Here is a 22,526-nt window from a genome sequence, read left to right as displayed (position 1 = left end):
AACTGTGAAATAATAGACGAAAATTGATTTTTTATGTTACTTTTTGACGTTGCTGCCAGATCTACCATTTTTCCGTTCTTTTCTGGTAAAAATGTTCATGAGAGAGCAATTTTGACACTTTTCTCTTTTACCACTCTTACCATTAAAAAAGTAAAGAAACAAAGCTATAGAAAGAAGTTCCCAAAATAAAAAATGGTCAGCAGGATTTTTATGATGATTGTGGAAAACGTCATATTTCTTTATAAAAAGTAGTAAACGTCGCACAGTGGTTCAGAATTCAGATAATTAAAAATATAAAAAATGATAACGACTTAATTCTAGGTAATGGCACCCAACACCTTCAGCAACGAGCTAGGATGGACTGCTTTTCCCTCGATGAAATACGTGGTATATCCATTTTCTTCGTAGAGGATATTTCTCGCCACTAAACTTTCTTCATTAGTTATATGTACGATGACTTGACACATGACGTATAATTGTATGCTTGACACGATCTGCACCAACAACTTCTTCTTCATTTCTATTTTCGTGGCTTCATCATTATTTTTGTTGGTGGTTCAGAAATGCCGATGTCATCCTTTTCACTGCCACACACTAGTTTATCGTAGGCAGCAACTTCGAAATCCAATGAATCCTTGATATTCATTAAATCTTGATATTCGTGCAGTTGTTGTGCCATTTCATCACGGCATTTTTCGGAACATTTTTGAAGTTTTGTGGGAGTGGTACCTGAAGGAGTGGACCGATATGGCTTATGTTCGAACTTAAACTAAAGCTAGGGTCACACTAGGCAAATATTTGCTCCAGCGACAGGGAGTGTTTGTTTACTGAGAGCAAGTGAGCAAAATGTCAATGCATTATCTAAGCTCATTTGCTCTCAGTAAGCGCACACTGCCGGTCGCTAGAGCAAATATTTGCCTAATGTGACCCTAGCTTAAGTTTGCACAAAATATTACGACGACCACATTTTGGATCGAATCGGCAGATCCGTTCGAGAGTTATCTTGCGCTCCAACCACTACACAAGGTGTCATAGCGGTTTTATGCACCTTTCAAGCTTCTCGGGAAGTATTGACTTGCCCTGATGAAACTTGTCCCGTTGAATGGGGGGCAGTGAATACAAGTTGCTGCAACAAAAATCTAAGCGATTCGAGAGCAGGTCTTAAACTGAACTTTTCCGAAATTTTGTGTGGGAGGTACCGGAAGTAGTGACCGATTGAGTCCATATTGGAACCTCATCTAAGTTTGGTGGAAATTTCACGATGTGAAAAGTATACATAACTCCGTTTAAAAGTTATCATACTTTCCGAACATTTTCGAACTTTTGTGGGGGAAGTACCGTTAGGAGTGGACCGTTGTAACCCATCTTCGAACTTAAACTAAGTTTGGACAAAATATTACGAAAACTAAATTTTGGACCTAATCCGTTGATCCGTTCGAGATTTATCGTGCGCTCCAGCCAGCCATACAGATGGAGGATAGACATGGCCAAATTGTCTGAAACGGATTTCGTCTAAACATATTTGGGGTCTAAAACCATTATTTCTATGAGGCACATTTTGCCCGTATGAAAGTTTATATACCCTCGTTAGCATAAATACCAATAAACAAACCATAAAATGCTGAATTTATGTATCTCTGACTCTCAGGTTATCTTGGAGGTTTTGACAGATTGTGTGAGGTCTTCGGCTCTGTTTGACAGTAGGCAAATGTCATCAGCATAGGCCAAATAATTTTAAAAGGTTATATAATTGCCATTATATGTATATGTACATTTTTGATCAAACGGAGTTGCAGATAGTGGGACCTCGATGACAAGCAAAAATAAAATATGCCAGGAATGCAGTCTTGTCTTACTCCTTTCACAAAATGAATGGGTTTAACCAATATTCCTTTGTGCAAAACATAGCATTTTACGTCATTGTAGCTTCCGTGTTGTTGTTATTGTTGACCTTTTATATGTTAATACTGTCCAAAGCCTTTTCAAAATCGTTGAAAATTTGTATAAAATGGCGAGGTATGAAATTGGAAACTTCTAATAAATAATAGACCTTACAAATTTGTTCAAAAAGTACGGGAACGGAAAATGGAAGAAACGTCAAGAAACCTGTAAGAAATGTCAAAATCAACATACATATGTATCAGCCAGAAGCCATTAAAAATGCTGATATTTTTCTAACGGGATTGTTATACAGCGCCATTTTTGTTTAAAAATCAGTTTTTTAGAATACGTAACGGGTTTTTTCGTAAAAAGTTGCAAAAATGACGAAAATGGTAGAAACTTTCTGATTCTGGAACAAAGCTTAAATGAATAAATACATTGAATACTAATTATTTGTGGGTTAAAAAAATAATTGTTTTCGACCGTGACAGGACTCGAACCTGCAATCTTCGGATCCGAAGTCCGACGCCTTATCCATTAGGCCACACGGTCATGTATCACGTTACTCCAAAACATCATTAAAAATTTCGTGATTATTTCCAGTTAATCGTTTACGTGGCAAATTTTCGATGAGTCATTGCAATAAAATGTATTAATTACCGTAAAAATTGAATTTAAACTCGTATGTATTTTTATTTAAAGATATATATTTTTATAAAGCGGTAAGAATAATATTTACCCCTCCATCCGGAATAATTACCAATATCAATGGAATTCAAAACATTTGATACAATATTAATTAGAGCCTCATTTAGCGGAGGTAATAAATGAACAATGACCGACATAAAAAGGTACGAAAACGTGTGATTCATTTTTACAGCAGCATTTTCACCGCAGTGGACTAATATAAAACTTAATGAAAAATAATGCTAATATAAAAATTTCAAAAAAATACTCATATAAAAAATAGGTCCTATTGAAGACAAAATCATCTCCAATTAAAGCAAGTTACTTTTATTTCTTTGTTCTGCTTTCTCCACTTCAAAATTTTAACAACCATATTGTCTCTATTTTTAGTTTCATCTTCATTAAATATTCCATTCTACAGTTATTCTTCATAACTCGCCGTCCGTCATCTGCATTATATCATTGTTCTAATTCAGTCACAAGGTAGAGACAACGCCTTTGACCCTGACTTAAAATGGACTTATGTTTTACAATTTGAATGTTTTCTATAAATAACATTTTTCATTGCACAAAAAGCGATGCTTTCCGTTCGACCGTGACAGGACTCGAACCTGCAATCTTCGGATCCGAAGTCCGACGCCTTATCCATTAGGCCACACGGTCCTGCGAATTGTGAGAGTTAATTTATGTTCAATTCAAAACCAATCTAATTTTTGTTGGAACGAAATCCTTAATTTTCCAATTTCATAAAAGAGGATTACATTTGTCCTTCTTTAAATATTACTTAAGCATAGTACAAAAAACAGACTACCTGTCTATCGAAGGCTATTTCGTTAGTATCAAATTCTAGCTAAATAATTACTTTCCTAATCTCTAAATAATACTCTACATATTGCATTTCAAACATTTTTGGCTAAACAAAAGTTTTATTTGCCAGAAAATTGTCCTAAAAGCACGTTGACTGTCAGTTTTGAATGAAAGTGTGTTTTTTCCTGGGAATATTTTTGAGCGTAGTAGTAAGTTTAGACTTATAAATCCACTCGATTTTTAATGTTAATTCTACAGTATATATGTATGTACCCAGCAACCCAAATGTCGGATGTCCGACATATCGAAACAATTTCGGAAGCAAAATCGTTCAGATTTCGTATCGATTTCTATACGATTTTTCGTAGGGGAATTCGTTCAGATTTCGTTCCGATTGCGGAGAAAATGTCGGAAGTAAATTTCCCTTCGAATTTGCTAATGTTTTTCTTCCGATTTCGTTACGAATTCGGATCGATATGTCGGAAACAAATTTCCCTTCCCACAACAACCACCTTTTGTATATATCTAACAAGCAACATTTTAGGTTGTTGTCGAAAAACAAAATGGTTGGTTATAAAATTCGCATATACATTTTTTAAATATTTTAAATATAAATGCAACATATAATAATTCGAGCTATTGATGATAGACTCAACATATTCGTACACAAGGTTTACATTGTTCTACTATAACTACAAAATGATAACAACAGTGAAAATCATTAGAAGATATTCTTTGAAATTATAATCTTCCAATAAAAAACATAACAAAGAAAAATTATCAATAAAAAAAGAGGCATCAGAGAAAAATTTTTTCCTTCGATAATCATACGAAATTATTCCAAAATTGTTCAGAAATCTTTACGAAAGTTCGGAAGGTACCTCAGATTTTCATACGACATTATTCCGAAATCGTTCAGAATTCTGTTCGAAAATTCGGAGGAAGAAATTCGAATTTCCCAAGGATTTTCTTCCGATTTCGTTGCGAATTCTGACCGAAATCGAGCCGATTTCGCTCCGACATTTCGTTCCGAAATTATGTCAACCACTTCATACAACTTTCGTTAAGATATCGTTACGATTTCGGATCAGATATCGGATGTAACGTCCGAAATTTGTTCCGATTTCGTTACGATGTCGGTACGATTGGTTTGCTGGGTACAAAATGATAACAACAGTGAAAATCATTAGATATCTTTGAAATTATAATCTTCCAATAAAAAAAAAATTTATCAATAAAAAAGAGGAATCAGAGAAAATTTTTTTCCTTCGATAATCATACGAAATTATTCCAAAATTGTTCAGAAACCTTTTCGAAAGTTCGGAAGGTACCTCAGATTTTCATACGACATTATTCCGAAATCGTTCAGAAATCTGTACGAAAATTCGGAGGAAGAAATTCGAATTCCGAATTTCCCAAGGATTTTCTTCCGATTTCGTTGCGAATTCTGACCGAAATCGATCCGATTTCGCTCCGACATTTCGTTCCGAAATTATGTCAACCACTTCATACAACTTTCGTTAAGATATCGTTACGATTTCGGATCAGATATCGGACGTAACGTCCGAAATTTGTTCCGATTTCGTTACGATATCGGTACGATTGGTTTGCTGGGTATGTACGTCAAATAAATCGTAGTTCTAAATCCACTGGATTTTATTTGACGTATATTCTATGGAATTGACAGTTTAAAACATGTACTGAAAACAACGGCATAGAGGCATTTTACAACAATGACATGTTCTGAAGAGTTGTATATTACATTCCAGGGAATATTTTTCCAAACGAAAATATTCAGAAAAAATTAACGGTTTTGGAGATACGCTGTATGTATAAAAATTGTGGAATTTTTGGATATATTTAGAAATTTGAGGCAATAAATGTCGTTTTTCGAGTTCATTATTTCTCCAAATATGTTATTCTTGGCCTTATCTACAAATTTGTTTCAGAGATCAGAAGAAGATTCGCATTGGTTTCAGAGATATAGCCCCGAATTTCTTTAAAAATTCAATATTTAACCATGTTTAGATGGGGCCATAAAATCCGAGCTGGATCTAACACAACAAAACCCAACTAGGGTTTCTTGTCGTTTGGTTCTGTACTTTCAAAAAAACCTCAGTTCGACTTGTTTGCACAAGATCACCTTAAAAATGTTGCACAGTGTAATATAGAAAAGAATGAGAATCGTATATTTTATTGAATAGATAAAAACCGTGTATGTGCTAGGAGGATATTTTATATTTCTCTCTTTCTGGGTAACATTTGATATTTTCTGCTGTTCTTGCATATTTTCGTAGTGTTTTTTGGGGTCTTAGTAGAGATTTGTAGTAGGGGTTTTTAAAATAACTTTTTCGATTTTTACCTCAGAAATAGTTGTAGACGAGTCACACATGGTATAAGTAAAGAGGTAGATTTAAATGAATATAATCTATAGAACCCTTGTTTTTCATGAATTTCTAAAACTTCAAAATTAGTAAACAAAAAAGCAACAAGTTGGTTTGTTTACAATACCATTTTTGAGCATTTTATAAAAAAACGCGAAAAATGAATGAAGTTTCAAGGTTCCTCCACATAATCGAGTTGTGGATATGATTAAATGTTTGTTTCAATGCAAAGCTGACGAATTTCTTCCATAAAAATGTTCTAAAAACAAATTTAAAAATCATTGAATTCGATTGTTTTAAAAATTGTTTGGCATATTATTCAAACAGCACACACACATACACAGTTTGTGTATATTGTTTTGAAGTTTTAGGAACAGTCGAAAGAAAAAAATTAAATTGACAGAAAGCTCTAGCAAACCTTTCTTATTAAACCATGGAGTCACAGGATGCTCAGGGGCCTAATTACGACATTCGATCGAGTATTTACTCGCGAATGAAAAAATCGAACTATGAAAACCTATGTGTTTTTCAAAGAACATTAAGAAGGTAGTAGATAGTAAAAATGTATAGTAAAAATGTGTTTATTTGAAAACAAAAACTAAAAAATTATTAATGAAAAATTTAAATATTTGTTGAATTCATTGAACAATACTTTGGGGAAAAATGTACGCAATGATTTATTTTTGTAAAACTTTTTGAGATTTTTGTAACAAATTGTTAATGCATCTACCTTAGTAAATGTACGGTTAGCGGCATTTTCGTAGTAGCGGTTTCATAGATTTTTTCATTCACGAGCAAATACTCGATCGAATCGAATGTCGTAATTAGGCCCCAGGTTTCCAATCGCCGGGTACGCGCGGTTTCTTCCTGTCAGATGGTGCGCTTTTAAACTAAGTCTGATGCATATACAATACAAAACCTACCTTACTTATCATGCGTGCCTCCGGTTTTTAACAGCTCAGCAGATGATCGTTTTCTTCAACCGGTTTGGTTTATTGCTGCCTCTAAACCTCATATTTTGGGGCCAGGCGGTATACATGCAGTACTATTCTTCTGGGATTTTGGATCTGTGGTATCATCTTCGGTCGTCTTTGCGCTAGTAGTTGGATTCCGAACAGTTTGGCATCACAAATTGCTGGTGTTCTCCACAGGACGATCTGTCTTGCACCAAAGCCACCCTACACACAAGGTTTGATTGTTGTTACTCTTCAATTCTTTGCTTTCTTCTTGCCCATCTCTCGATTTTTTTCGCACTCCCGGTGGCTTTTCTTTTTTCCTGTGGAGAAGACGTTTTCTCTCTCTCTTCTCCTCGTTTTCTCTTGATACCTCTACCTCGTGCGCTACGCGTTGCTACTGTATGTGAGTCCAACAATCGTTTTTGTCAATTCTATAATTACTATTTCTCCAACTAACTTCCTTGTCAGATAAACCAGCAAGCCTTGACCATGTGGTGTGTTTACCTGGTAAAATTTAGGCAATAATTCGTATTATGTATGATGGTGGAGGGTATAAAAAGGCGACAGAGAAAATTTGTTTATATATTCAATATGACATTACTCCGAAATCGTTCAGAAATCTTTACTAAGATTCGGAAGGGTACCCTGCGCTTTTCATACATTCCCAGTAAACAATTTTTACAGAGGGCTCTGATATTAGATTCTTTTAAGAGGTTTTCCAAAGTTTGTTCAGAGAATGTACGGAATTCTCAAAATTTCCCTCAGAAATTGAAGTGATCTTCAGCAAGATTTCGTTTAAGAATTTCTGCACACTTTCGTGCGCTTGTTTTCGAAAATGTTGCGAGTAATCTGCACATACTCTAATGGGAAATTTTGATTCGTTTCTCTCTCTCTCGGGAACAAAATTGCCGAACATTCGTCGAGAGTTGATTTAAAGGCAAGGGAGAGATTTTTTGTGTCTCCACGATATTGCTTGTTTTTTTAGTTATTTTGGAGCTGTTAAGTGAATAAGACGTAACGGAACAAGTTATTTTGTGATGAAATTGGCGCATGTTTTACAATAAATGAAAGTGTAAGATTGTGTACACATTTTCTAAAACGTTGTTTATAATATTGTTATTTCTATTTTAGATAAATCAAATGGAAAATTTGTTCGCATGGACTGTGCTTTATGATTTTATAAATGTGCAATTCAGTGGGCAGCAGCGACGAATACTATTTCATCAACATTGTAATAATAAAAAGTTCAACAAATATTTTAAATAAAGTTCCAATTTAATCAATGAGAATTTCGAATCGTATCCTAATAAACATTTAGAATTTTGGGAGAAAATATTCAGAATATCTAATAAAACATCAGAATAGTTTCCGATTTACGGATAAAATATCTAGAATTTTTTTAGAATTTGTTCCGAAAATTTTCAGAATCTCGAAACAAATCTCCGAAAAGAATTCTTTTTTCTTCAGATTTTCGAATATTTCTTCAGAGTGTTATCAGAAAATCTTTCGAATTCTAAATGAATTCGTGTAGAAACTTGAATGTTCTTTCCGAATTTCCCTCGACAAAACGATCCGAATTCTGCGAACCGCTTCACACAAATTCGGACCTGTTTTGCATGCGATTGCGGCATCAGAAATGGAAACTTGTGCAGAAAATACATCCGAATTCGGTACGATCTCGGCAAAAATTGTTGGCTGGGTTATTCCGAAATCGTTCAGAAATCTGTGCGAGAATTCGCCCTCAGTCAGAAATTGCCCAAGGATTTCCCTCCGATTTCATTCCGAATTCTGGACCGAAAACTCGATCCGATTGCGTTCAGACATTTCATTCTGAAATTATGTCAACCACTTCATGCAACTTTCGTTAAGATATTGCGCCATGATTTCGGTATCCGACGATTGGTTTTTCTGGATTTTTACGTGGGAAACACCTGCGTGGGCCATATTCACATTTTTTTTATTTTCTTCTTTTTATTATTCGTTATCCATGTCTTCAATACCCGTAGTAATATATGTGACATTTATACAAAAGTTATGTGGAAAGTGTATATGCGAATTCAATGCAACCAAATCAAAAATTTTAGTAACAGGTTTTCTGGGTTGACAATACCTTTTGTACAAATTTTAGATCATGTTTGTGAATGAAGACAATTTGTTTTGTAAAGGATTTTTAACATATTTCTCAATTTGGATACTTGATTTTGTTGGAGGTTTGCAATGACAATGCATGTAAAATACAAATAAAAGTTGTGACTCTAACAAAAGAGCAAAATATTTTTCTCTGCGTGATGGGAAATCAATGTTTGGCATTTCCCTTGTTAGCTTTACTACAATAAGTATGGAAACTTTAAAAATTATGTACTATAAAGCGTTCCCGTACTCCAAAAACTAGCATCTTCATTGAAGAGAATATTAAGATAAATGACGCTCTCTTCTCCTATTTTCTACTAGACAAATTTGCCGAGTAGAATCTAATAGAATTTATGCTGGCATCTCTTTGGCTGATACGTTGATTTTGACATTTGCACGTTCTGTCATTTATCCGGTCCCGAAATTATTTTTTTTACTCTTTTGCTAGATTTGACATTAAAATGTACGAAAATAAAATATACGGATTGCACAAAGGGCGGATCCAAATATATTTTTTAAAAATATTTTTTTGATATTTTCGCCTTTTTCCTTATTTTGTTTCCTATAGAGTTGAGCAATCTAAATGAGCGTGGAATTAAAGGAGAATGAAAAGAACTACATGTACTAAAGGAAGTATATGAATGCAAGAGCTGGATATAGTTCCAACAGTTCCTTGTCCTGAATAGTTCCGTGGAACTAGTTCGTTCCAAATACGCGCTACCTACAGTTGGCGTCTTTTTATATAACCTACTTTACAATTGCACCTAAAATAAGTATTTTGGGCAAATACGCATTTTTTTGACAGATAATCAATAGTATCGACAACTTAAATGACGGATGTTTTTAATACCTGTTACATTTAAATGCGGAATTCTTATGACATCTTCCAAATTCTTTCTTTAGAATGTTTTTAATAATGTTGGTTGGGTGTGAATTTACTTTTTCATTAGGTCATGTTAACTCGATTAATTCTATTAATTAAAAACTGTCATAGATAATCACCTTCGTCCTAATAAGACAACAATAAATAATAATAATCAATTTACTTCCATGACATTCCATGTTCATATTTCCAATATCAAATAGATTGCTTCTAATTGTTCCACAAACATCCCAGAAGGGACAGGGGGGATTGCTTCTGGTTTTGAAAAAAATCGACCAGAAATTTGTACTTAATCACTTTTTTTGGATAAAAACAAATTTTAATAATTCTTTATAAATTTTTAATAGAAAAAAGCAAAACATTTGTAGTTCTCATCTACAGTCCTTCGACCGTGACAGGACTCGAACCTGCAATCTTCGGATCCGAAGTCCGACGCCTTATCCATTAGGCCACACGGTCAGTTGGAGTATTGTAGACAAAGTACATACAAAATGCGTCACCAATTTCAAACAATTGTTATAATTTACAAACGCAAACAAACTGTTATATATCTGTTATACGTACTTAAAATTGTTATACACATGAGAAATGAAAAAGTGTTACCACATCATAATATCGAAAACCCTCCCTCATTCATTTCAAATGGCATTAATCACATAAATTGTTATTAACAAAAAGACGAATTAGTTATTTATTTATATTCGTACATATTACATACAGTGGTGGCCAATACATTTGCAACAAAATCGCACGTTTCAGGCATTTTTATTTAAAATATGTTTATGAAAGTAAAATTAAATATTGTTTTGCAATTATTTATAGTTCATTGTCTCAAATATAAAAATATAAAAAGTTTTGACACGTTATACAACAAAAAATTAAAAAAAATATGAAAATACATAACTCGTCTTAAAATACTTAATTTTACTTTCAAAAAAATATTTTAAATAAAATTTCCTAAAACGTGCAATTTTGTTGCAAATGTATTGGCCACCACTGTACATACCACATATTTAACATAGAGAGACTTAAATGAATAAATGTATACATATCACTTAAAAGAACTATATATAACAATAAATACATATCATAGTGGGTAAATAAAACCAAAAGGCAAATACTTAAATGTATACAAAAATATTTAACAAATAAATATGTATATCTATAAAAATGTAAAAAAAAAACTCAAAAACAATGTTATAAACCATTTTGGAAAACATATAGGTAAATGAATATACTATAAACTAATAGAAGAAAAATATTATAATCTGTTAGAAAATAACTATTAAATTTGGAACTGATTTCCACACCTTTAGTGAATTGAAATGTTAAAATTTTTGAAGGGTTACAATTTTTAAAAGAAATATAAGAATTCTGACTATTAGATTTACGTTCAGATTTACTACATCCAATGGAATTTCAATTTCATTTACATTGCGTATACGTCGAATAAATCCTCGAAGCAAATGGGAGTGGATTTCATTTAACGTATACACATGGAATTGACATTTAAAATCCAGTGGATATAGTAAATCTAAGCGTATTATAATTAGGGTCCAAAACCAATGAAGGCATTCATTCTATCTAGCCATTAAATGTCCTCATTGATTTTCGCTGGCTATTATTAATAAGCCTTGACCCTCTAAAGAAACTAAAGAAAAAGACAAATTAACAATAAAAAATTATCCAAAACCATTACACATATCTACAACATACCTACATAGAATTGTATTATTAATAATGTTGCGGTGTTTCAAAAAGAAATATATACATACATACTCGTATCTATTGCTTTAATTGTTTAAACATTAAAACTGTGTTCATTGTTGTTAGTAGTTTTAATTCTTAAGATCACAACCATCTATAAAGAGAAAATATGATTTGAAATCCCATAAAATGTTCTATTGTACTATTATTATGGCAAAGAAATTGAATGTTATCTTGGACTATATTTATGTTAATTTCCAAAACTTGTTATATTTATGTTTAACTATAGAGAAATATATTGTATGTTAATTGATTTAAACAAAAAAAAATAAATGCGTTATACTCACCATGATTGAAATCATATTGTTTTTAAATTGTAATATATACTGAAATGGTAAGTAATGACATTTAAATTTCAACTTATTAAAAACCTAACCTAAAGTGGGGTCCACACGATCAGTTTTCGGTTGCTTGCCAGTGTGGCCATTCACTTTTGTCAGTCATCAGCAGTGATGCCAGATTTGCCGATTTATCGGCATTTTGCCGATTTTTAGTCCAAAAAAAATAGAAATGCCTATTTGCCGATTTTTACCCCTAAAATGCCGATTTTTAGTTAAGGCAACTTGTTCACATAAAATTTCCATTTTGTATGAAAATTGTGGTTGCTAGAACTAATTTGGCACAATAACAAAGACAACTATATCGTCAAGAGTAGTTTGATTAATAATAATAACATTTTTTAACCTTTTATAAAAACAGTTTGAATTTTCTTGATTACCATAACGTGTACTTCTGTATATACATCAAGGTAATTGTTCAAAAAACGAAATTGTCGAAAAGTGGGTTAGTGGAAATAATTAGAAACTGCACAAACTTTTACATTGAACTTTGTGGTCAGATTTTGAAGCGGTTTAATTTTGAAAATAAATTTAAGTGCCTAGCTTCAATAAATCAAAGTTTTATAATAAATGACAAACAAGATTCATTTTTCGACATTATAAAGGAATACGAATGCTTTATAAACATAAACGAAAAGCAAGAATCACGCGAACTTTCACGTTTAAATTTCAAAAATTTGTTTAAAAACGTAGAGTTGCTAGAATTTTGGAAAACAATATTTGAATAAATATTTGCAAATTCTAAATCATTATTTCCTATTTTGTCCAAATTTATTAAATATGTTTTAGTCTTGCCACATTTTTCCGCAAATGTGGAAAGTGTTTCTAGCCAAGTAAATTTAAATAAAAACAAGTGCCGAGATCGATTAGTTAGGGACTCGATGGAAGGAATTCTCTTTACTAAAGACTACTTAAAATTAAATAAGTCTAATTGTTATAATGTTGTCATTAAACATGATTTGTTACAAAACTTTAATTCAAATATTTATTACAGAAATTGAATTTAATTGTAAACCAATATTTCAAAATTCCAATACAACTAGTAAGAAAGTGTCAGTTGGCTTTGCTGACAGAGGCATATCCTCAGCCTATGTGAATTGAAACTTTCTTCTACGGACAGTTCGAATGTCTTTAAGGTCTTTTCAGAATTATGTGGCCATTTTTAGACATTTGAACTTGCCGAAAAATGTGGATTAAAATTTAAATTCAAAAGTGTTGTGGAGGTGGTTCTTAAAGGAATGGACCGACATAGTCCATTAGGGAAGTGGATTTTATTTTGAAAGTTATATCTTTTCGATAGATATCGCGCCCACTAGTCATTTCAGTGGGTCATCGTATAACTTTTGGAATCGGTTGATCAGTTCGAGAATTATCGTGCTCTACAACCACTACATTTGGTGCCATAGGGGTTTTTACACCTCTCGGGCTATATTCTCAAGAAGTATGGACATCCCCCTGAAAAGCTTTTACCGTCGTAATGGAGGCAAATTGTTTCAACCAAAATCGAAGTGATTCGAGAGCAGGGGCTGGATTCTTGTTCTATGAAAAATTGAAATGAAAAATATTTCCTTTATAATTTTTTTCATTTGACAGTTTTCTTCTCTGTAAAAGTTTTCATTTTACATTTTCATTGAAACGGAGTTGGGCCTCAGGTCTTAAAGAAAACTTATACGAAATTTAGTGTGGGAGGTACCCGAAGGAATAGACAAATAGAGTCCATATTCGTACCTAATCTATATCTTGTAGACATATTAGGATGTGTAAAGTACTAAATCGACTAAATCAGTCACTCCTTTCAAGAGTTATCGCGCGTACAATTTTTCCGAACATTTTTGGACTTTTGTGTGGGAGGTTCCCGAAGGAGTGGACCGATTGAGTACGTATTGGAACCTCATCTAAGTCTGGTGGGCTTTACACGATGTGAAAAGTATGGACCAAATCGGTTCATCCGTTCGAGAGTTATCCTGCGCACCAGACGGACAGATGGGCGGACATTGCTAAATCGACTCCAAATTGTCTGAAACACATTTCGTCCAAACATACTTGGGGTCTAAAACCATTATTTCGATGAGGCACATTTTGCCCGTATGAAAGTTTATATACCCTCGTTAGCATAAATGCTGAGGGTATAAAAACAATCACCTTATTAATAACCCCTTAAGACAGTATTTGTATACGTTTTGTTTAGCTTGACTGAATCGAAAATATATTGATTTCATATATACATACACGTACTTATAAATATATACTACATATGCATATGGTAAAACCATTTATATTCATACATATTTTAAATTATTGCCTTGGTTTATGAATTGTTAATTGTTTTGTTGCAATTAAAATGTTATTTTTTAACTTATGATTATTAAATACAGCAATAATTTGAACTGAAATAAACGTTATTTAATTTGCCGATTTTTTGCCGTTTTTGAAAATTTTTTGCCGATTTTGCCGATTTTGGCACCAAACTTATCTGGCATCCCTGGTCATCAGGCAACCACAAAATATTTTGTGGTTGCTGGACGGTTGGACCTTTATAGATAATTCCGAAAAAATCGACAGTCAAAACTGATCGTGTGTACCCTGCTTAAACCATTAAGTTGTTTGTCGCTCAGAAAATTTTAGGTACGGCTCTCATTGACAACTAATCGATATTGTCGAGTTTTCATGGTCCTTTTTGAATTTACCCTGTTTTTGTTCAGAAAAAACTATATTTTGTTTTTCTGTTGGTTGTTGGAATATGTATACAGAATAAACAAAAACACAAATCATAGTTTTTTTCTGAACAAAAACAGGGTAAATGCAAAAAGGACCATGAAAACTCGACAATATCGATTAGTTGTCAATGAGAGCCGTACCTAAAATTTTCTGAGCGACAAACAACTTAATGGTTTAAGCAGGGTACACACGATCAGTTTTGACTGTCGATTTTTTCGGAATTATCTATAAAGGTCCAACCGTCCAGCAACCACAAAATATGTCGAAGCTGAAAAATGTCATCTTCTGGTACTTTCATTGCGGTTCTTGAAATAAAGGACGAAAAGGACATGGAAGGAAGCAAGTTAGAAAGTCGAAATATTCTACGAAAAAGTTCCTCATTAGATTTGACTGAAGACATGTCATATCAAAGATAAGGTAAAGCAACAGCGAACAAAGATAGAACGCTAATTTCTGATGGCTTATAGGGTCTCCAGTGAAAAATTCATCACGCCATAACTCAAAAGTTCGACTCACGGCGGATCTGCCCTTTGGGGTTCTGTATATACTCATCAAGGGCTTTCACCCCCAAAAGGAATTTTCCACCCCCCAAAATTTCGGTTCACAGTAGAAAAAATGCCAAAAGGGTTTTAGTAATTGCGGTCGGTGCTGAAACTTTTTTCATCGAATCGATCTTAGAACGCGGTTTCATTATTAGGACAAAATTCCCCACATGGTACTGGTGTTGTATTTTTGTAGAAAACGAATACAATTCTCACAGGCAAGGTCAACAAAAACAGCCTATAACTTTCGCGAATTCGTTGCAAATGACCCCAAATTCTCTTGTCCGATAGGTACAAAAAATATAAACATAAAATTCACGAGTTTATAAAGAAAAACCAAAAATTGCAATAGTGTTAAAAATTCCTAATATGCTCCGAAATGGCGCGATTTGAGATCAAATTGGTCCAGAACGCTTTGATAATGATTTTAAATTAGACTACAAAAAAATAAAAATTTTTATGAAAAACAAATATGTTGTTATAACAGATAAAATTAAAAAATGCATTTCTGAACTTGCATGCATTTGGTGCGGAAACTTTTTTCGCGATAGAGAAAAATTGGCACCGCATTTCATAATAGTTTTCCATGCTCTACACGGCTATGTGGTGGTATTTTTTTAGTTATAGCCCTAGTATACATACCCTCCACCACGAGTGGTATTGAAGTAAAATGGAACAATTAATTTTCTTTCGTTTATGAAGAAGACTTAATACCAAATTTCAGTAATTTCGGTAAAACAATGTCACTAACCTTCAAATATCGAAACGTGGACCTATACCGACGGAATTTAGTCGGAAAGGGTTTTATTTCCAACGTAGACTAAATACCAAATCTCAGCCATTTTGGTGGTTTGTTGTGCCCACAACCTTCAAAATACCGAAAATCGGGTGGTACCAACAAATTTCTAAGGGAACGGCTTATACCCCCAACGAAGACTAAATACCATATTTCAGCCACTCCGGATGAATATTAAGGCCACAACCTTCAAAATACCGAAAATCGGGAGGGGCTATATGAAGGCGTGGACCTATACCGACAAATTTAGAGGGAAAAGATGAATACCCCCAACCAAGATTAAATACCATATTTCAGAAATTTCAATAGATTATTGTGCCCATATGGGGCATATATGAAACTTTCATATCCGCAACGAAGACTAAATAACAAATTTCAGCCATTTCGGAGAAATATTGAGGTCACAACCTTCAAAATACCGAAAATCGGGGAGTACAGTTCTACGGGTGGTTATATGAAGGCGAAGACCCATACCAAGAAAATTCTGGGGGAAAGTTCTATACCCCTAACGAAGACTAATTACCAAATTTCAGCCATTTCGGTGTGATAATGAAGTTAAAACCTTCAAAATACCGAAATACCGTAGACCGATATAGCCCATTTGCAATACCAAACATCCTAGGAGTAATAGAAACTTCTATACCAAATTACAGAAATTGCAAGGACATTGTTTGTCGGCTTAGAATTTTACCCTGATCAAGAATATATATACTTTATAGGGTCTACGATGAATATTTCGATGTGTTACAAACGGAATGACAAATTTAATATACCCTCCATATTATGGTGGAGGGCATGGCCCAATAAAGAAGGTCATCCAATCGGCAAATTCACCAAAAAATACAACTCTGCACCTTCATTTGTTGTCAAAAGTTGTTGTTGCTGCGAACACAAATTATTTCGCCTTGACTTTGTTATTATTAAAACTGTTTATTTATTTTTGATTTCTTTTATATCACACAACAATAAAAGCCACAAAACACAAAGATAATTGTAGACAAATGTTTTATTCGCTATATTTCAAAAGAATTTAAACATTTTTTAACATTTAATTGAAATAACCAAAATTTGTTTTGATAATTTTGCTATTACATCGATGCAATTTATTTATTTTTTGTCAATTCATCCACCAAAAGATGAAAACAAAAAGAAAAAGTTTCTTTAAAGTACTTCACTCTCGGAACTATTTGGAATGAAGGAAATAAAAAGAACGTGAAACGAGAAAGATTCATTGAAATATATCGGTCTCGGAACTATTTGGAACGAAGGAAATAGAAAGAACGATTAAAGAGAAAGATTCATTGAACTATATCGCTCTTGGAACAATCTGGAACTATGGAACTATATTAAGGAACTAGTTCCTTTTAGCAAAAAGAACTAGAAAGATCGATCCGCTCCAGGAACTATATTGCCCAACTCTAATATCAAGCTTTTTGTAGCTTGAAACTGAGGTATGGGGTATTGTAACTCGCGAACAGTTGTAATATACCACCTCATCCAACATCCTCTGTTATCCTTTGTATTTATATTCTGGTTTTATTTATATATGTACATGACATATTCTGGTTTTATTTATATATGTACATGACATGAATTTAAGTAGTTTTTTTTACAAAAATGTTGCAAAGCCACACACAAACAGTCTCAAGTATGCGCAGCTCAGACAGGAGATGTTTCACTCACTCTGCGACCGTGACAGGACTCGAACCTGCAATCTTCGGATCCGAAGTCCGACGCCTTATCCATTAGGCCACACGGTCAGTTTAAATTCAGCTCGATTAGAAACTTATTTCAAATTTTCTAAAATAAGAAATATTCTTAAAAATACGGTAGATTACATCATAAAATACTTATATAATGAGTAACAATTCCAAATCTAGACACCAACCACCGTAGAAGTTGAGCTAGCTATAAGTGCTACACAAAATAAACCCTTAACTAGTGTGAAGGGTATTGACACATTTTTATCTCCAAGTAAAAGAAAATGTTTCAGTTGCAAATAAATTTCTTATAAAAACCAGAATTTTGTAAACAATATTAACAGAGAGGAACGATAAAATATACTGTTACGACTGTAAACTTGGAACTGGTACAGTACCATCAACGGGTAATACACGGAGAGTGAGTTGGTTAACAGTTGATTGCCCTGTGAGGGGCCTAAAGTGGAACTAGTTAATGTATCCTTGATAGTTGATGGGATTTCGATACCGAAGTAGTTCATCTTGCTAGCGGGAATGTCTCTGCCTGTCGCTCTCTTCGCTTATTTTCTGCTAGACAAGTAATAACCGAACAGAGTTTTTACCACTTCTGTCATTTTTCAATCTGCCAAAGGGAGGGAGGGCAATCTGCCAAAAATTTCCCTCCCATACAACAATTTTTTATGTTATTTATTTTGTGCCTAAAATATTCCTTACAAAAATTCCCAAAAATTCTATATGATGTGATACAAAACAAGCTAGATAAGAGAGGAAAACGAAAATTTCGTTGGTTGTACCGTTATATTTGAAGTAACGATATAAAACAATGACCATTTTTCGTTAAAAAAAAGTTCTCAAAATCGCAAGGAAATTCGACAATTTTATCTGGACCATATTATCAAGAGTTATTGAAATTTTTAATGGTTATTTTTGTCATCCGATAATATGAAGTCTGACGTATTAAGATCCGCTTAGAAGTTATTGTATTTTCGTTACAGTTCTATATGTTTTGGAACATTTTATAGTGAATATTTTTCATAGTCCTAAAAAGTCTCGGGGTGTTCAGCTCTTCTAATGGTTTAAAGGAGATCTCGAACTATTAATTTCTCAATACAGAAGCTGCAACAACGTGCGACGCCGGGTTATAGAGTCTATATAGAGTACATATTATAGACCCCTTTTATCGGTAACCATTTTTATGTATTTTCAGGGTTTTACCTACAATAATGAACCAATTTAGTAAAAAATATAACGTTTTCTACTGGTAAACAATATCCTTAACAAAAATTGCCAATGTAGGTCCACATGCTGATGCAGCCCCATATAGGATTTTTTAAAGGTTTCTGGCCATATTTTTGAACCAAATTGGCTGAATTCTGCCATTTTGGGATCTTAGTAAGGAGCATACCTGCAAAATAGTTTCAATATAGGTCCACGATTCGATATAGTCACCATATAACGGTACCGCCGCTTTGGGTTATGCATTTATAAATATATGAATTTTTTGTAACTCTGTAAAATAAAAGATCTCGATTGGATAAACATCTTCCTCCAAATTTCATAGCTCTATCTTCATCATGTAGAAAATATAGATTTTTGACACAAAAACCCCATTTTGGACAAACTGTGCGTTCTGCATTCATTTAAAAAGCCCGGGAAGAAAATTCATAAAAAAACTCCTGATTTTTCAGTTTCACTCATGTTACTTCCTCGGTTTGGTCTATAAGAACATTTGAATTTCTTTTTTACTTAAATAAATTTGTCAGTATAAAAAATTATAGAAAATCTTCATATTACTTAAACTATTTAAAAGAAAAAAAAAAAACAACAAAAAGTTTTCTTTTCGACCGTGACAGGACTCGAACCTGCAATCTTCGGATCCGAAGTCCGACGCCTTATCCATTAGGCCACACGGTCATATTGTGATTGTTGCCATACGTTACATTTGAAACCAATTTTTATTTTACCAATATAACAGTTCTTAAAAAGAATAATATTGCCACATCTGTTTTCATTAAAAACAACTTAGCAAAGACAATAACCTGGTGTATACCAAATCTGTTCGTCTTTACTGGGTGAGTCAAATATAAATAAATAATTGTGAACTAAATCTATAACGAATTCTAATAGTACATTTACATATAACCGGATTTAATAAACTCACTTGGTTTCAAATGTCAATTCTATATACATATACGTCAAATAAATCCTCTTAAAGAAGGTTAAGACGGCTAAACGCTATAATATAAATATGCTACTCGTATATGACACTCTCTCTTTTATGTATAGGCCATTTAGATATGACTTTATTAGCATTATAATGGCTCCGGCACATACGGTCCGCTGTGCGTCGCGTCACGCGTTAATAACAACAACCACATGAAAACAGTGTAAGTGATGCCAAATTTGTTCTTAAAGTTTACATGTGGTTGTTGTAACGCGACGCTCAACGGACCGTATGTGCCGCGGCCTTAAGGTTTTATTTGCTAAATCCGGCCATAATACACCAGATTTACCACACAAAATTAAATACTCGTATTGACTGCATTTGTTTTTAATCCGGCACAAATCCTCCAATACAACTCTGTTTCGTAGACAAAAAATCTCTACACTTCAAAAAAAAATTATCAATAGTGGCAGCACTTGTAACGAGTTATAAGTTGCATTTTGCGAATTGAGTTAATATCACAAAATAAATAATTACTTTCTGAGAAAGAATTAAATAAAATAAAGCAAATAGAATGGGAATAGCAAAGAAATGTACAGAAAACTGACAACTCAATACCCGTTGGGCAAATGATTAAATACAAATAATGTGTATTTAAATGTAAACCAAAAGTGACGGATTGTCACTTTAATCCTCCTAATGGTAATGGTATCCTGGTGAGGTTTTATGAATAGTCTAAATCAGCTATCAATTCCAGTGCTTAAACGTTAATTGAAATCTGATTTTAAATCCATTGGATTTCATTTGACGTTTAAGCAATGGAATTGACAGTTGGAATCGAGTGGATTTCGTAAATGTAAACCAAGCATAAACCAGCTATAGCAGTCCTGATTAAAACGTTTTAAAATTTAGATTCAGTTTTAGGTCTGATCTTGAATCCCAATCACAACTATGTCATTTTCTGGGGGAATTGCGTACATCTTCCTTTAATCAGGTGTGAATATTTTCTGCTACAAGTTAGTCGTTTGTTTCTCAAATCGATCGTATTTCCACAACACTAATAGAGTATGGCATTTGGCTTGTTGTGTGTAGATCTGATGACAGCTATGGGAACTTGAGACCTGAGGTGTTCCAATCTAATGCTTAAATCTTAGCCGCTCGAATACTCTCTTGTTATCTCCTCACAACATTTTTTTTAATTTATGTCCTTTCTTATCCAACTCTTTCACTATTAATGTAGACAGTTCGACCACTTAGCAAGCGTTTAAAGATAGGAGGTTATTTGTGCTGGACCACTAGACTTATCCCTGTTTATGCAGTCGCCAGTAGTTTTCCTTACCAATCTAGTACATTATAATACTTCAAAATATTGTTGCACCCATTCGAGGTAAAATAGGTATGTTCGTTTACTCAATAATTTGTACAAATTTGTACAAGTCCAGTAACTTCTTGTAAATGGCCAAGGTCTTTTGCATTGTACTGAAGAGTAAACGAACAACATCCAGTAACAATTTGTACAAATTTTGAGTCAACGAACACACATAATGTTTTTACTACGCCTATGACAAATAATGTCTATTTAAATAATCTAATCTCTCAATGTCTCCGATTACGCCATTGTAAATACATATTAGGCCACGCATTGCACTTTTTACTTAATCTTAATTAATATTTTTATCAAAAATATACATTGAACAACATTTTCAATAAAAAAAACTCACATACAAATTCTCGCTGATCAAACTTTTAGCAGTCAGAAGTGTCGGAGACGTTACACATAACAGATCAATATGAAATGTAAGTATATAAATCGTATCAAAAAAGAAAATAATGGCCTGTTTCACTAAGACGATTCGAATTGAACATTCGTTTGAACATCTACCAAACTCCTCTCGTTTGAAAAAATATTTAACTATTTTTTTTTTGTTTTTAATCAAACAAAAATTTTCAACACAAACAGGAGTTTGGTAGGGATTCTATTCAATTTGAATTCAAATCGTCGTCCCTGGCGTTTATACACAGACAATTTTGAGCAGACAATATCAAATCTACAAACCATTTTCACCAATCCCTGCAAGCAAAAACTATCGCGGAAGTGACTTAGGCGTGTCGCCCAGGGCGATGATAACAGTCGCGGCGATAGTCGCGGAAGTCACCCTGAAGTGACCTCCGTTGTGAAGAAATGAACCACGCCGGCGTGTCGTCTTGGAAGTCACTCCAGCGACACTTCTAGAAGATCGTTTCCGCGATAGTTCTTAGAATTACAAAAAAATATTTTTTTATTTTTTTCTAGTTATTTTTATTTTAATTTTTTTAGTTTTATTTTTATTTATTTTTTTTATTCATTTTTTACTTTTATTTTTCTTAACGTACGCCCTTTTATAGAAATTATTCATTGGAATTTCCGCCTACATTAACTTTGTCATTTTAAAAATGTTATGTTTAGTTGCCTGACTTGGGAAGCGAACCCGGACCTTCAGAGTGCAAAGCGAGTATGCTTACCACTGCACCACCGTCTCATGTAATCATCAGATAGAAAAAATGTCCATATTAGTTCAAATGTGTTGAATCATTAAATAAATGTAAACAATCGCCTTGGAAGTCACTCAGAAGTCACTCTGAAGTGTCGGCATACGCGATAAAAGGTAATCAAAATAAGGCTATAGAAATTGTTTGTGTAATTCACCGACAATCTTCCTTGGGGTGTCTCCGGAGTGACTTCCTAGGCGAGGGAGTGAGAAACTCACTTCCATATGCTGGCAGGGATATATAT

General features: G+C 33.5%; 5 non-coding genes across 5 annotated transcripts; all 5 read right to left on the bottom strand.

Annotated features, from left to right (window-relative positions):
• Nucleotides 1–2,360: 2,360 nt before the first annotated feature.
• On the bottom strand, nt 2,361–2,433 carry TRNAR-UCG (transfer RNA arginine (anticodon UCG)). The gene has a single exon. It is a non-coding gene; the product is annotated as a tRNA-Arg (tRNA).
• Nucleotides 2,434–3,158: 725 nt separating this feature from the next.
• TRNAR-UCG (transfer RNA arginine (anticodon UCG)) lies at nt 3,159–3,231 on the bottom strand. Its single transcript has one exon. It is a non-coding gene; the product is annotated as a tRNA-Arg (tRNA).
• A 6,883-nt stretch (nt 3,232–10,114) lies between these two features.
• TRNAR-UCG (transfer RNA arginine (anticodon UCG)) lies at nt 10,115–10,187 on the bottom strand. Its single transcript has one exon. It is a non-coding gene; the product is annotated as a tRNA-Arg (tRNA).
• A 7,389-nt stretch (nt 10,188–17,576) lies between these two features.
• TRNAR-UCG (transfer RNA arginine (anticodon UCG)) lies at nt 17,577–17,649 on the bottom strand. Its single transcript has one exon. It is a non-coding gene; the product is annotated as a tRNA-Arg (tRNA).
• Nucleotides 17,650–19,430: 1,781 nt separating this feature from the next.
• Nucleotides 19,431–19,503, bottom strand: TRNAR-UCG (transfer RNA arginine (anticodon UCG)). The gene has a single exon. It is a non-coding gene; the product is annotated as a tRNA-Arg (tRNA).
• Nucleotides 19,504–22,526: the final 3,023 nt, after the last annotated feature.

This window comes from Musca autumnalis, unplaced genomic scaffold (assembly GCF_047663935.1).
Source record: "Musca autumnalis isolate F117 unplaced genomic scaffold, ASM4766393v1 scaffold_1, whole genome shotgun sequence".
Lineage (NCBI taxonomy): Eukaryota > Metazoa > Arthropoda > Insecta > Diptera > Muscidae > Musca > Musca autumnalis.
Note: the sequence above shows the minus strand (reverse complement) of the source record. Positions and strands in the feature narration are given on the sequence as shown.